The sequence below is a fragment of the Canis aureus genome, chromosome 10 (genome assembly GCF_053574225.1).
Source record: "Canis aureus isolate CA01 chromosome 10, VMU_Caureus_v.1.0, whole genome shotgun sequence".
In the NCBI taxonomy this organism is placed as follows: Eukaryota; Metazoa; Chordata; class Mammalia; order Carnivora; family Canidae; genus Canis; species Canis aureus.
This window is the reverse complement of record NC_135620.1, coordinates 74246723-74261816: the sequence shown is the minus strand read 5'-3', so window position 1 is coordinate 74261816 and position 15094 is coordinate 74246723. Positions and strand designations below refer to the sequence as shown.

The 15094-nt window shown below is 37.2% G+C and overlaps 1 non-coding gene across 1 annotated transcript; it reads left to right on the top strand.

Moving 5' to 3' along the window:
• The first annotated feature begins 1683 nt into the window (after positions 1-1683).
• Positions 1684-1791, top strand: LOC144322892 (U6 spliceosomal RNA). The gene has a single exon (XR_013388489.1). It is a non-coding gene; the product is annotated as a U6 spliceosomal RNA (small nuclear RNA).
• Positions 1792-15094: the final 13303 nt, after the last annotated feature.

Here is a 15094-nt window from a genome sequence, read left to right as displayed (position 1 = left end):
AGGTTTATTCTGTTCTTTCTGTACATCTGCTTTATATTTTCTTTTGCATATCTCCTTTTCTACTCAGCAAGAGCTCCTAAACCTCACATTTTCTCACTACCAGGAAAAGACTGTCTCCCTTTATCTCAAAGTCAGATTCTTCAAGGAAATGCTTCTGATTGGTCTACTTGACTCAGGTAACTGGATGAATTATTTGTGGGCAGAGGAGAGGGTCACCTTACACAGACATGGCCCCTCATGTCTCTGATTCTCACAGATGAGAAAAATCAGTGTGAGCTGGGAAGTGATCCTAATGCTCATTAAAACACTGATGAGTTCTCACTTCAGCCAGAACTTTGCCTAAGATGTGTTCAGGCAGCTAGTGTGGCTAAGGTAGAGCAAGTCAGTTGAGTGTCAATCTGGAAGGGTGGCTCAGACAAGGGGATCTTATTTGGTCCATTTATTATTATTACAATCATTATTATTATTACAATCATTATTATTATTACTATATTATCATTATTTTGTCCAGTGGTTTTGAAAGTCAGGTTGGTGTCATGCTGCACATACAAGAATTACTTGGAGGAGTGGGGGTATGCTTATTAAAATACTGAGCCATGGGCCCATCCCCAATGCTATGATTCAAAAGATCGGCCTGGAACATGAAAAACAGTGCTTGCTAAAAAATTATCTAGGTGACTCTAGTGATGAGCCAGTTTTAGGATTTACTGATCAATCTGATATAACTTTATTGTGGACCTATTAAGCATAATATTTTTTGCTAGTTTCTGAAAGACAGAATCAGCTTGTTTCAGAGACATATTCACAAGACATTTATACTTTTAAAAAAAATTGGCTCTATTAGGGAACATATAGCTTGTATATAAATAGACATAAACGATCAAATATCATTTAGAAGCTCAGAGGAATGATTAGAACTGGAGGTGGTGTGGAGTTAGCAAAGACTTGGTGGAGGAGGTAACATTTCAGTTCTTAAATGTTTGAGCTCTTAAATAATGGATTGAATTTTGAATATTCAGAGGAGGAAGTTTATTCTAGTTGGAAAGTAGAGTATAAAAAAGCACCTGAAGGAGAAAAATCTAGAGCAAGATTTCTTAATCTCACATCAAAGATATCCCAAAGGATCAGTAAATTTGTACAGAAAAATATTTATTTTCACTAACATCTAAACGAAATTAGTAAGTCCTTCAATATGACAGGAAATAATAGTAGTAATACTTGCAAATTTTTCACTATTAGCAATTACATATAGGGGGGCCTGGGTAGTTCAGTTGGTTGAGCATCTGGCTCTTGATTTCAGCTCAGGTCACGATCTCAGGGTCCTGAGATCGAGCCCCACATTGGGTTCTTCAATGGGTAAGGTCCTGCTTAAGATTCTCTCTCTCCCTCTGACCTTCTCCACCCCGTGTGTGCTCCCTTTCTCTAAAAATGAAAGAAAGAAAGAAAGAAAAGAAAGAAAGAAGAAAGAAAGAAAGAAAGAAAGAAAGAAAGAAAGAAAGAAAGAAAGAAAGAAAGAAATTACATATAAAGTATACTCCACATCCAATGTGGAGCCCAACACAGGGCTTGACCTCATAGCCCTAAGGATCAAGACCTGAGCTGAGATCAATTGTCAGAGACTCAACTGACTGAGCCACTCACGTACCCATATATTTCTATATTTTATTAAAATTGCAGCAGATAGTGCTCACTTCTGCAGCACTTCTACTAAAATTGGAATGATACAGAGAAGATTGGCATGGCCCCTGCCCAAGGATGACATGCAAATTCATAAAATAGTAGCAGATAATTTATACTGTCATTTTTTACTCACCATTGATTCAAAATTAGAATAGCTATACATCTACTACTAGCTCTTACTAAAGGCTCAACAATAAATAAGTTGAATGATTCAAAATCAAATTTTTTTAAAAAGTATTTTATGACATTTTGGTATTAGTTTTCTTTATAATTTTATAAGCTTTGTTTCATGTATTTAAAAAGATTATTCTGAAAATCTGTTCTGGTTAGCTACAACTGGGTAACAAATTACTCTAAAATTTATCCACATACAATGACCATTTTATTTTATATTGATTTTGTGGATCAGAAATTTGAGAAGGGCCCAGGTAAACAGATGTCATATGTGATCCTTGATGTGGTTACAGTTCACTGTTGGCTGGGGTTGCAGTCAGCAGCAGCCTTAGCTGGGCTAGGTACCCAAGATGGTTGGAAGTTCAAATGGGGTGGCCTACGCATATACCTCACCTGGTACCATGGGCTTCTCACATCTTAATGGCTGAGTCCTGGAAGGGAAGCATCTAGAGGTAGTATTCAGTAAGAGAGTAGTCCATGAAGCTAAAACAGAAGAAACAAGACTTTGACCTCGCTTTTCATGTCATGCAGTGTCACCTCACCTCCTTTCTCTCAATTACTCATAAACCACTAAGGCCAATAGGATTTGAAGAAAGGCAAACCCCTAGTCATTTTGAGAGAAGTGTCAAAAAACTACAGCCACCTTTAATCTGCTACAGAAAGATTCCATAGGCTTACGTAGACTGTCAAGGATCTTTATGACATAAAAAATGTTGATAATATCTACTCTAGCATACATGCTTAAGTAACGACTGTATTCCATAAAAGAATCAATTAATATTAGCTTTAGAGGGTATTCAAGGTAGCCAGAAGCTAGCTACTGAGCCATATGTATGGATTTTCCAAGTTATATCATTCCAATGTCTGTTAGAAACAAACAAAAAAGAGAGAGACAGAAAGAAAGAAAAATTCTACTTAACCTTGATGGGTCAAAAGTGACAGTACTGAGCTTTGCCCCAAACCAGAAGAGCAAGCAAACAGTTTCATAATGGTGAAAGCATCTTGCTTATGGGGAGATAAGACTTGTCTTCCTTTGTTGAATATAATTAAAAGAGATGGGAAAGAAATGTGACGAGGCCCCTGGATCTCCTCTCAAACATGCTGCAGTGATGAATCAAAGAGATGGAAACTGACACCTTCCATCTCCGGGACACCCAGAGTAGAAATACAGTCAATAAGACGGCATGTTCATTGATGTGCAAGGCCTCTTCCCTATCAGAAGGAGAAAGATGAAACCTGACAGCTCTCCCCTCAGTAATTCCTCACCTCTTTCCACCACTGGCTACAGGTGGAAGAAGCCTTTTGGTGAGAAAGATGAAGTTTGTGTCTATGGGATCTTCGGTTGAGATGTTTATCTAGGTCTTTAGCCAAAGGCTTTAGCATATTCATTTACAGGCTTTAGCTGAAAGATCGCTGGGGGAGTTGTTAACATGTGAGAAGAGTGGAACTCCTTAGGTTAGAAGACTTACGGGCGTACGAATATGATGTTTCTTGACTGTTTCATTTAGGAGATGTCTCCTTAATGGATGACGGTCTACTGGGGGTTGGGAGAACACATGGTTCAGGATTCTTATGCGTGCTTGGGGATACCACGAATTTTAGGTTCTGAGTTGTAACTGAAAGCCCCTGAAAGTCAAAGATAATTTTGCAATCCCTAGTATTCGTCAGTGGTTACGTGATAGTAAATCGTTAAATAAATGATTTATTAAAGAACAAATGATGGTTGAATGAAACTGTACGAAGAACACTACCTAGACACTCAGATAGTAAAATACAAGCAATCATTTAGCTGGTCTGTAAGACCCTGTATTATCTGGCCTCTGACCAGTTGTCTAGCCCAATCTCTAATTATTACCTCTCCTCTTTTGCTCACCAAACTAAGAAAGCACGAAGAAGCTTGTATGTTTTAGCAGCTTTGCCCATGCTGACCCAGATCCCAAGAGGTGAAAAGGGCTAATTTCGATTAGGTGGCCAGAGGAATTTCTCTGTGAGAAGACAAAGCTTGGGTAGAAATCCAAAAGATAAAACAGAGCCAGCCTCATGAAGCTCTGGGAGTGGGGGTGGAAAGCACAATCCAGATGGAGAGGAAAGCAAGGAAAAAGGCATTAAATCAAGGATGAGCTTGACATTATTGTTATTATTTTTTCTTTAACAGAAAGACAGCTGGTGTGGTGGAAGGAAAGGGATGAAGGGGTAGAGCGATAAAGAGGAGGTCAGAGATGAGAGAGTTAGGGAGGGTCCAGGTCGCTTAGAACCTGAAGGCTGTGGTACAGGGTTTGAATTGTGCTCTAAGTGGAATGGGAAGCCATTCAGCTCTATTACACAGGAGTCTGCATGATCTGATTTGTCTTTTGAGAAGAGAATGGCTTGTGGGAAGACAAGTGCGGATGCAGGTAGCCTGGGTAGGAGGTGATTTCAATGGTTCAGATCAAGGTGAGAGCAGAGAAGGAAAGAGCTTTGGTCCATGTTTCGAAATCAAAGCTATCTTGATAGCTTGATATCGTCTGATGGGATAGAAGGATGAAATTTAAATAATCAACTAATGAGAAAAGGGTTTACATTTATTTACAGGTCGACAAAAAGAAATGCATATAAATACAACAACTCTGAAGTGGCATTTTTTTTCCTCCTACCAAATTGACAAACGCTTTTAAAAAATGATAAAAACCCTAAAATACATGAGTTTTGAAACCCAACCCAGTTGTCCAACAATCAAAGATCAGTTAAATAAATCGTAGGGCATGCATATGTTTCAAATGCTCTGTAGCCATTAAAAATGATATTGTGGAAGAACACTTAATGACACAGAAAATGTTCACAGAAAGTTTTATCTGCTCAACAACCAGCTGTCAGGGTCCTGTGCTTCTTGTTAAGTACCAAATGGATCTGCAGTGAAGAGAAATGTTAATATCTTTAAAATTTGCTACAGAACCTCTATAAGGTTTGGGACCTTTCTTTTTTTTTTTTTTTTCTTTTACATGCCTGGCAACCTTCCTAGGGGTGAGGCCCAACTGAAAGGGAGACTCTCAGGACATTTAACATCTTGATGCAAGATTATCAGGAATAGAATCATTGAAAAAAAGAGCACTACTTTGGGGCAGTGGCTTTGGTTTTGAGTTTGAAAAAAGAAAATGGCTGTATTATTTTTGGTTTGTGGCAACGCAGGATGGACCAGAATCTGCAAATGCAGGGGTGGCAAGGTAGGTCATGAACCTAATCAGGCGATCTTAATGGCCATGAGAACAAAGCACATACTCCGTCTTCCTTAGGAATTTGCCGACAACCTGGCAAGGACTTTCGATTTCCATGGTATGTGGCTTGGTATTTTGAACTAATTTTTCAAAAGGCAAAGAGATCTCAACTCAGTCATTAAAAAATAGTATCCCAGGTTAGAAAATTTAATTATTTTGTAATGACCAGGACCTAGAATGTAACCAGAAGTACAGAAGGAAGGGTCTTTAAAGAACATATAATCTGATGTTATTGTTCATAAAGGATAAACTGAGGCTCCCATAAGGACAGAATGCAGAAATTACCCTCGAATGTGTGTCCGCAGGTTAGTTCAAAGCATGAAAGGTGTGAAGGCTGGCTCTCAATGCAAATTAAAGCTGATTTCAAAGTGAAATGGAGGATCCACGGCTCGGTGTTCAAGCTCATTGTTGCTAACAGACAGTAGAAAACTTATTCCTCACTCCCCATGTATAGGTGGCTTTTGCAAACTCGTGTCAGAGCTACAGAATTTGTTTTCAATTTGCTGTTTTCATGCTCCGCATTGCCTGTGGTTCCAGGCAGCCCTTTAAACAGAAAAAGCCTATGGCTCAGCTAATACTTCATTTTGGAGATACCATCATGTGCTGGTATCCTGCCATCACTAAGAGACTAATATCAATGCTGCCTGTCATTTCTAGTTAGCATGCTTGAGGGAAGCAGGCCTGTCGCACGGAGACACACTGGACCAGGCCTGCCCAGGAAGGCAAAAGCCTGCCTCCGGCGCTTTGAGTCGGGTTAACTTGGGTGAAGCACGCAGAGTCACAGGTCTTAGTTTCTTCGTCTGAAAACAGGGACAGTAAATTTGTTCAATTTGTGAGTATTTGGTTAGAAAACAAGCGTAGGGGAGCCTGGGTGGCTCAGTCGATTCCGTGTCTGATGCCTGGTTTCCGCTCAGGTCATGATCTCAGGGTCCTGGGACCCAGCACCTTAGGGCTCAGTGCTCAGCGGGGAGCCTCTTGAGGATGCTCTCTCCCTTGCTCTCCTCCCCTCCCCACCCCGTGTTCTCTGTCTCTCTCAAAAATAAATAACTAAAAATAAATAAATAAATAAATAGATAGATAGATAGATAGATAGATAGATAAATATTTTCTAAAAGAAAATAAGTGTGAAAAATCCTCGTGAACTTTAAATACCTCTTTAAGTACAAAATAATGGTGTTCTTAAGCCTGGGGAGGGGGTGGTTCTATCCTTTAAAGCGCTCATCTCTGCCGTGAAAATTCCTGCATGCTCCTGAGGCCTGTGACTGCGGCACTAACTCCCTTCAGTCTGCATCTCTACATGCAACGCCTAGTGCCTCCCATCTTCCACCATGAGCCTAGCACGGCCCACTTACCCCCTTAATTGTCTAAGGGGGAAGTTCTTGTTCACCCTCTGATTCCCAAGCCCCATTATTTGAATGCCTTCTTGAAGTCAACATTGGCTAAAACGTGTCGTGGTTATGGATCGTGGGTGCTTCACGCACAGGATCTCGTATAATCCCCGACTGCTTTAGAAGGCAGATGCCACATGCCTTCTCTCTCTAGTGCGGTTGTAGTCCTATGAATACAGGGAGAATGTGCAATTCATTTTGTATCTTCAACACAACCAAGATTGAACTCAATAAATGTATTAATACTAGAATCATTACCATTGTTATTACTTATTACTAATTATTAAAACAGGATTCTATATCATTAATTATTACTACTGCCACTCTTATTATTTATTGGGTTCTTATTTATGAGGCTCATACAACCTGGAATTGAAAGACGGAAAACTGCTTTTAGGAAGGTACTGTGGACAAAACTACGATTTACATCTAAGATCATCAGAATTCAAAACATGTGCTTTCAGTAGCCACTCTTCCCTGCCTCCTTTGGGAGGATCTGGGCAAAATCTTGGACCATCTTTATCTAATGGAATGATCTTGGTCCAAATTAATCCATCAGGGAGTCTTATTAAGTGAGACACCGCTCTCTCCACCTCGCAGAATAAGTCTACCTTGTGACACCACCACATCATGTTTGCTCTTTGCACTCCACAGTCTGAAATTCTCAGACTGCCACCATGTCCCAAGTGCCCCTGCCTGAAGGTTTATTGGGAAGGAAGAAATGCAAAAAGTAAACTCATCCATTCTGCTACAGAGAAGATCAAGCACATGAAACTCCTTACTCATCTGCCAATATCTGCATTGCTGGTGCACATTCAAATGCACTAAAAGGAACCCGTGGATATTTTAGTTGTTCGGAGAAATGGCACTGCTCCCCATCACTGGCTTTGAAGGGGGTGGTCAGTGCAGCGGAGCACATGGCAGTGGTCAAGCTGAAGCTTTCCGGTCCTAACGCTGATTACAAATGACAGACTGCCCGGCGCTGGCCTGATGATACATCTTCGCTGCCATTAAACACCTGCAGGCAGAAAAAAGAATCTATGCACCCCTCAGAGGAGCTCAGAAACCCTGGTGAGGACAGGAGCTCTCACTGTAGCAGAAACCGGAACAAAGGTTCATCAGAAACACGAGAAACTAATGAAAAAGAAAACCAGGACAGAAGTATTAAATTATCTAGAAAAAAATGGCTTTCTGAGTCTGATCCTTTTGGCTCTATGTGGTATAAAATTAAGCTAATTTAGAAAAGTGGTTCTTTTTTACAAGTATAAGGACCTGTTAGTTGTGCTAACAAAAGTCTTCATTTTGCATAGACAGGAGGGATCACACTTCCTTACAACCCAACAAGAAAGAGGAGAATCCATAGCCTTGCTCACTCATTCATTCATTGACTCATTGAAACATTAATTCACGTGTCCCTTCATTATATCACTCATTTCTACAGAGAAGTGGGGCAGCTTGCAATAGAAACCTATACTTAATGGAATCAAATTTCAAAAGGAAATAAATATGAGCCAGTAAATAAAGGATACAGGCCCAGAAAATTTACACAAATCTTGCCAACTTCTTGACCAGAAGCCAGGGTGGGAAATGGAGCTAGCATACTAGAGTCACCTGGGAAGTAATTTTCTAAAGATCCATGTTCCTCTGTCAAGGGAAGTACATTCCTTTGATGAGAATTACAACGGAATCATTGTAGGAAAGAATAATTTAGAAATTCCAGAATGATTCCAATATTTGTCCCCATGAAAAACAGTGGGCTAAGGAAAAAGCACGGAAACGATACATAATGGGGGATCCCTGGGTGGTGCAGCGGTTTGGCGCCTGCCTTTGGCCCAGGGCGTGATCCTGGAGACCCGGGATCGAATCCCACATCGGGCTCCCGGCGCATGGAGCCTGCTTCTCCCTCTGCCTGTGTCTCTGCCTCTCTCTCTCTCTCTGTGTGTGACTATCATAAATAAATAAAAAATTAAAAAAAATTATTAAAAAAAAAAAAACGATACATAATGGTTGCTTACATCTGAGCCTCCCAGAGGGGGCAGTAAAGAGGGAAACCCAGTATGATACATAATAATGGGAATTTTATTTTTTATTTTTATTTTATTTTTTTTTTTTTTAATTTTTTTTTTTAAAATTTTTTTTTTAAATTTATTTATGATAGTCACAGAGAGAGAGAGGCAGAGACACAGGCAGAGGGAGAAGCAGGCTCCATGCACCGGGAGCCCGATGTGGGATTCGATCCCGGGTCTCCAGGATCACGCCCCGGGCCAAAGGCAGGCGCTAAACCGCTGCGCCACCCAGGGATCCCAATAATGGGAATTTTAAAACTTCATTTATGCTGTTTTGAATTTTGAAAGAAACTGATTCCTGAAGCATTTATATAAATTAACTCTAGAAGACATAAAATAGTAGACAGTCTTAGAGAAAAGACATTTTTTCATTTTTAAATTTTATTTTGTTTCTCACCCTACCTATAAAAAATCAGAAAGTATAACCAATGTCCAGATCACCACCATCCAGATTTGATAATTAATATGTTAATTATTTTAATATGTTTAATTTGTATGATTTTTGCTTAAATGTGTTAATGTATAATAAATATAATATTATGCCATTTCACCCCTAAGATTTCGAATGCATTTATTAAAAAGGAACATGTTCTGTGAAACCTGAATACTATTATTATATACAATAAAGTAGAAATAAATTCTAATTATCATCAAATATTACATATGGTTTCAGACTCAATCATTGTTCCCCAAAATGATATAGCTGGTGTATTCAAAATTATATCCAGAATTTTATCAAGTACAATGGCTATGGTTGAATTCATAATCTTCGGGCTTACTGAAATATCAGAACTTTGGGAAACAAGAATGATTATCATGGGTGGACATTTCCTAACCTGATAAATATGGCAAGATTAGACCTTTTCTAAAGGAGGTTGCAGGAAGACTTGTGAGAAATAGGAGAAATATAATCTTGGCTCTTTTTGTTCTTAAAAAAAAATTAAATAATACAATTTTTGTCCTTTTTTATATAGATGTGAATTTGAATAAAATAAACAAATATATAATTCAATAGATTTTTTTAAAGATTTTACTTATTTAATCATGAGAGACACACATAGAGAAGCAGAGACACAGGCAGAGAGCGAAGCAGGCTCCCTGCAGGGGGCCTGACACAGGACTCGATCCCAGGATCCTGGGATCACGACCTGAGCCGAAGGCAGACGCTCAACCACTGAACCACCCACATGCCCCAAATATTTAATTCAATAGATTTTGACAAAAATATAGTCCCTTGTTACCACTACTGTGAAACTTTCCTCCTGTTCCTTTGGAGTCATCCCCCACCCAATATGCACAATTCATTTCCACCATCATAGAAAGGTCTGTTCATATTCTTCAAGTTTGTAACACACGCTACCATGGAGCATGTATATTTTGGTATCTTTTTTTTTAACTGAGTATAATTTTTTTGAGATCTTTCCATTTTTTGCACGCATCAATAGTTTGCTCTATTTTATCGCTCTGTACTATCCCATTGTATGAATATATCAGAATTTGTGCTTCTCATTGATAGGCATTTTGGGTTGTTATGAGTTTTGCTTTATGAATAATGCTATGAATATTCTAATATAAATAGTTTTTTAGATGCATATTTTCATCTAGGTAAAATGTCAAGTAGTGGAACCACTGGGGTCAATGTTTAATTTTATAAGGAACTGCAATTTTTTTTTTTCTTTCCCAGAGAGTCTGAAACAATTTTACATTCCACCTATAGGTGGAAGTCCAGTAATTCCACATCATTATCTACATTTGGCAAAACTAGTTATTTGAACTTTAGCCATTTTAGTAGGTGTATTATGGTATCTCAGTGGTGTGGTTGGACATATTTTTACTTAATTTTTTAATTCATAAAATCTTGTGCCCATTTTATTAGGTTATTCATATCTTACTGCTGAGCTAAAGGGGTTATTTATATATTATACTTGTAAGTCTTCTAAAATGAGTATTTTCTCCTGGAGTGTGCTTTGCACTTTTATTTTTAAAAATCGCATCTTTTAAAACCCAAACAGTTTTTAATTTAATGAAATCCAATTTCTCTTTTTGTGATTAATGCTTTTGATGTCCAGGAAATATTTGCCTGCCCCAGATCATGAAGTTACTCTCTTTTTATTCTCTAGAAGTTTTATAGTTTTAGATTTTATATTTATGTTTGTAATTTATCTCAAAATAATATTTTGTGTGTAGTAGGAGTCAAGGCTCATTTTTTTCCCAAATTGATATACTGTTGTTCCAGTACCATTTTTTTTTTTAAGAAATGTTTTCCCACTGAATTATCTACATGACTTGGATGCTTAATCCTCCTAAAAAGTCAATTGGCCAAATATGTGCATATTATGTCTAGACTCTCCTTTCTGTTCTATCAATTCATGTATCTATCATTAACAAAATAGTATCTTTATTACTATAGATTTATAGTAAATCTTAAAATCAGTTCTCCAAATATGTTTTTCAAGATCATGTTGGCCCTTTCAGGTTTCTTTCTAATTTTTTTAGAACGATTTTGTCAGTTTCTACAAGGAAGCACTACTGGAAATGTGACTGGTAGAGCAGTGAGTCTATAGATCTTTTTATGGAAAATGGACATCCTGAGAACATTATATCTTTAAATTAATTGCTATGATGTAACTCTTCATTTATTAGGTTGTTCATTCTTTCTCCCTACAGCATATTTCAATTTTCACTGTAGAGGTCTTCTATAGTTTTCATTACATTTATTCCTAATTATTTTAGTGATTTGTTGCTAGTATTTAGAAATGCATCCTTTTGTATGTTGGACTTGGATTCTGCAAAATTGCCTAATTCACATATTAGTTCTGGTAGCTTATTCATAAGTTCCTTAAAATTTGCTATGTTACTATCATATCCTCAGTGAACAAAAATACTTTCATGTTTTCTTTCTAAATTTTATGCCTTTTATTTCTTTTCCATGCCTTAAGTCACTGCAGAGGATCTTCAGTGCAAATTTAAATAGAAGTGGTGAAAACAGATATTTTTGACATGTTCCCAAACTTTGGGAGGGCATATATAATATTTGATCATTAAGTATGATGTTAGCTCATTGATTTTAACAATCCAATTGAATGTTTGCTTTTTTTATTTCTCCTTTAGTTAAAATTATCAAAATCGTAGGTTCTCCTTAAATTTTGCCAAAAGATTTTTCATGCCACTCATGAGATAAACATATGTACTTTTGCTCTTTTCTTCTTTTGATGTGACAAATCCCATTGATTCATTCCTCTACATTGAACCAAACTTACATTCTTAGAGAAACTCTACTTAGTCGCAATGTGTTATCCTTTTTCTATATCATTAGGTTAAGTTTGATAATATTTTTAATAGACTTTGTTTTTTTTAGAGTAGTTTTATGTTCGCAGCAAAATTGAGCCTAAGGTGGAGACTTCCCATATCCCCATTATTCCCACACATGGCTAGCCTCCCCATTACAAAAATCTCCGACCAGAATGGTATATTTGTTACAGCTGATGAACCTATATTGACACATCCTTGTCACTCAAGGTCCAGAGCTTACATTATATTATGGTTCACTCTTGGTGTGGAACATTCTGTGAGTTTAGGCAAATGGATAACGACATGTGTCCATCATCATAGTATCATACAGTGTAGTTTCACAGCCAGAAAAATCCTCTGTAGTTTGCCTATTTATCCTTCCCTCGCTTTTAACACCTGGCAACCACTCTCTTTGCTGTCTTTATAGTTTTGCCTCTTAGGGAATACCATATAGTTGGAATTATTCAGTATATACCCTTTCCAGATTGGTTTGCTTCACTTACTAATATGCATTTAAGATCCTCCCTGCCGTTTCATGGCTTGATAGCTCATTTTTCTTTAGCACTGAATGATATCCCATTGTCTGCATGTGCCACTCACCTGAATATCTCCCTTGTTTCCAAGTTTTGGAAATTAAGAATAAACCCAATACAAACCCAAACAAACACCTGTATGTAACTTCTTATGCGAACAAAAGTTTTCACCTCCTTTGGGCATGTACCAAGGAGCAGGATTTCTGGGGAAAGAGTATACTTTGTTTTATAAGACGTTATCAAACTGTCTTCGAAAGTGGCTGTACTGTTTTGCATTCCCACTAGCAATTAAGGAGACTTGTATGGTCCCACATCCTTACTCGAATTTGGTGTTTGCAGTATTCTGGATTTTGGCCAATTTGATAGGTGTGTTGTGATATCTTGTTGTTGTTCTAATTTGTATTTCACTAATGACATGTTACATGGAGCGTATTTTTATATGCTTATTTGCCAACTATATATTTTTTTGCTAAGGTGTCTGTTAAAGTCTTTGCTTCATTTATTTTTTTTTAATTTTAATTGCACTGGCTATATTAGTTTTAGGTATATCACACAGTGATTTGTGATTTGACAATTCCATATATTACTCAGTGCTCATCAAGATGAATGTACTATCAATCCCCTAAACTATTTCACTCATTCCCCCAACCAGTCTCTCCTCTAGTAACTATTTGTTTCTTCTCTATAGTTAAGAGTCTGGTTTTTTTTTTGTTTGTTTGTTTGTTTGTTTTTGGTTTGTCTTTTTCCTTTGCTTGTTTGTTTTGGATCTTAAATTCCACATATGAGTGAAACCGGAAGGTATTTGTCTTTCTCTGACTGGCTTATTTCAGTCAGCATTATCCATGTTGTTGCAAATGGCAAGATTTCATTCTTCTTTATGGCTGAGTAGTATTATATTGTATATGTAAGCCACATCTTCTTTATCCATTATCTGGATAGATAAGTGATGCCATCTAAGTGATGGGCACTTAGGCTACTTCCATAATTGAGCTATTATAAATAACTATGCAGTAAACGTAGGGGTACACATATCTCTTTGAATTAATGCTTTTGTATCCTTTGGGTAAATACCTAGTAGTGCAATTGCTGGACTGTAGGGTAGTTCTACTTTTAACTTTTTGAAGAACCTCCATTCTGTCTTCCACAGTGGCTGCACAGTTTGCATTCCCAACAGGGCACGAGGGCTCTCCTTTGACTGCCTTGTCGCCAACACCTGTTGTTTCTTGTGCTATTGATTTCAGCCATTCTAACAGGTGTGAGGTGATAGCTCACTGTAGCTCTCATTTGCATCTCCCTAATGAGTGATGTCAAGCATTTTTTCATGTGTCTGTTGGCCATCTATATCTCTTCTTTGGAGAAATGTCTATTCAAGTCTTTTTCTCTTTTTTAAACTAGATTATTTGTGTTTTGGGTGTTGAGTTTGATAAGTTCTATATGGAATTTGGATACTAACCCTTTATCAGATATGTCATTTGTAAATATCCTCTCTCATTAAGTAGGTTTCTTTTAGTTTTCTTAGTTGTTTCCTTTGCTGTGCAGCAGCTTTTTATTTTAATTTTTTAAATTTATTTTTAGCAGCTTTTTATTTTGATGTAATCCCAATAGTTTTTTGTTTTTATTTTTGGTTTTGTTTTTTTTTTTTTTTTTTTTTTGGTTTTGTTTCCTTGCCTAAGGAGACATATCTAGAAACATGTTGTTTCAGACAGTGTCAGAGAGCCTGCTGCCTGTGCTCCTTTCTAAGATTTTTATGTAGTCAAGTCTCCCATTGAGGTCCTTAATTGATTTCTTAGTTAATTTTTGTGAAGGTGTAAGAACGTGATTCAGTTTCATTCTTTTGCATGTAGCTGTCCAGTTTTCCCAATACCATTAGTTGAAGAGACTCTTTTTCCCGTTGCATTTTCTTGTGTCCTGTGTTGAAGACGAATTGACCATACAATTGGGAGTTTACTTCTGGGTTTTCTGTTTTTGTGCCAGCACCACACTGTTTATATTTTTACAGCTTTGTAATATAACTGGAATATATTTATAATATACCTGAAGTCTGGAATTATGATACTTCTAGCTTTGTTTTTCTGTTTCAAGTTTGCTTTGGCCATTCAGGGACTTTTGTGGTTTCATGCACATTTTAGGATTGATTGTTCTAGTTCTGTGAAAATTGCGGTTGGCATTTTTTTTTTTTTTTTTAGCTGTTGGCATTTTTGATAGGGATTGCATTAAATGTGTATATTGCTTTGGGATAGTATAGACATTTTAACGATATTTGTTCTTCCAATCCATACGCATGGAATATATTTTCATTTGTTTGTGTTGTCTTCAGTTTCTTTAATCAATCTTACACAATTTTCAGAATATAGGCCCTTAACCTCTTTGATTAAGTTTATTCCTAGATATTTTATTATTTCTGGTGTAACTGTAAATTGGACTCTTTTCTTAACTTCTCTTTTACCCACTTTATTATTAGTGCATAGAAATGCAACAGATTTCTGTACATTAATTTTACATCCTGACTTGACTTAATTCATTCATCAGTTCTACTAGTTTTTTGGTGGAGTATTCAGGGTTTTCTGTATATAGTATCATGCCATCTGCAATTAGTGACATTTTTACTTCTTCCTTACCAAGATGGATGCCTTTTATTCCTTTCTCTTGTCTGATTGCTATGGCTAGGACTTCCAGTTCTATGTTGAATAAAAATGGTGAGAGTGGACATC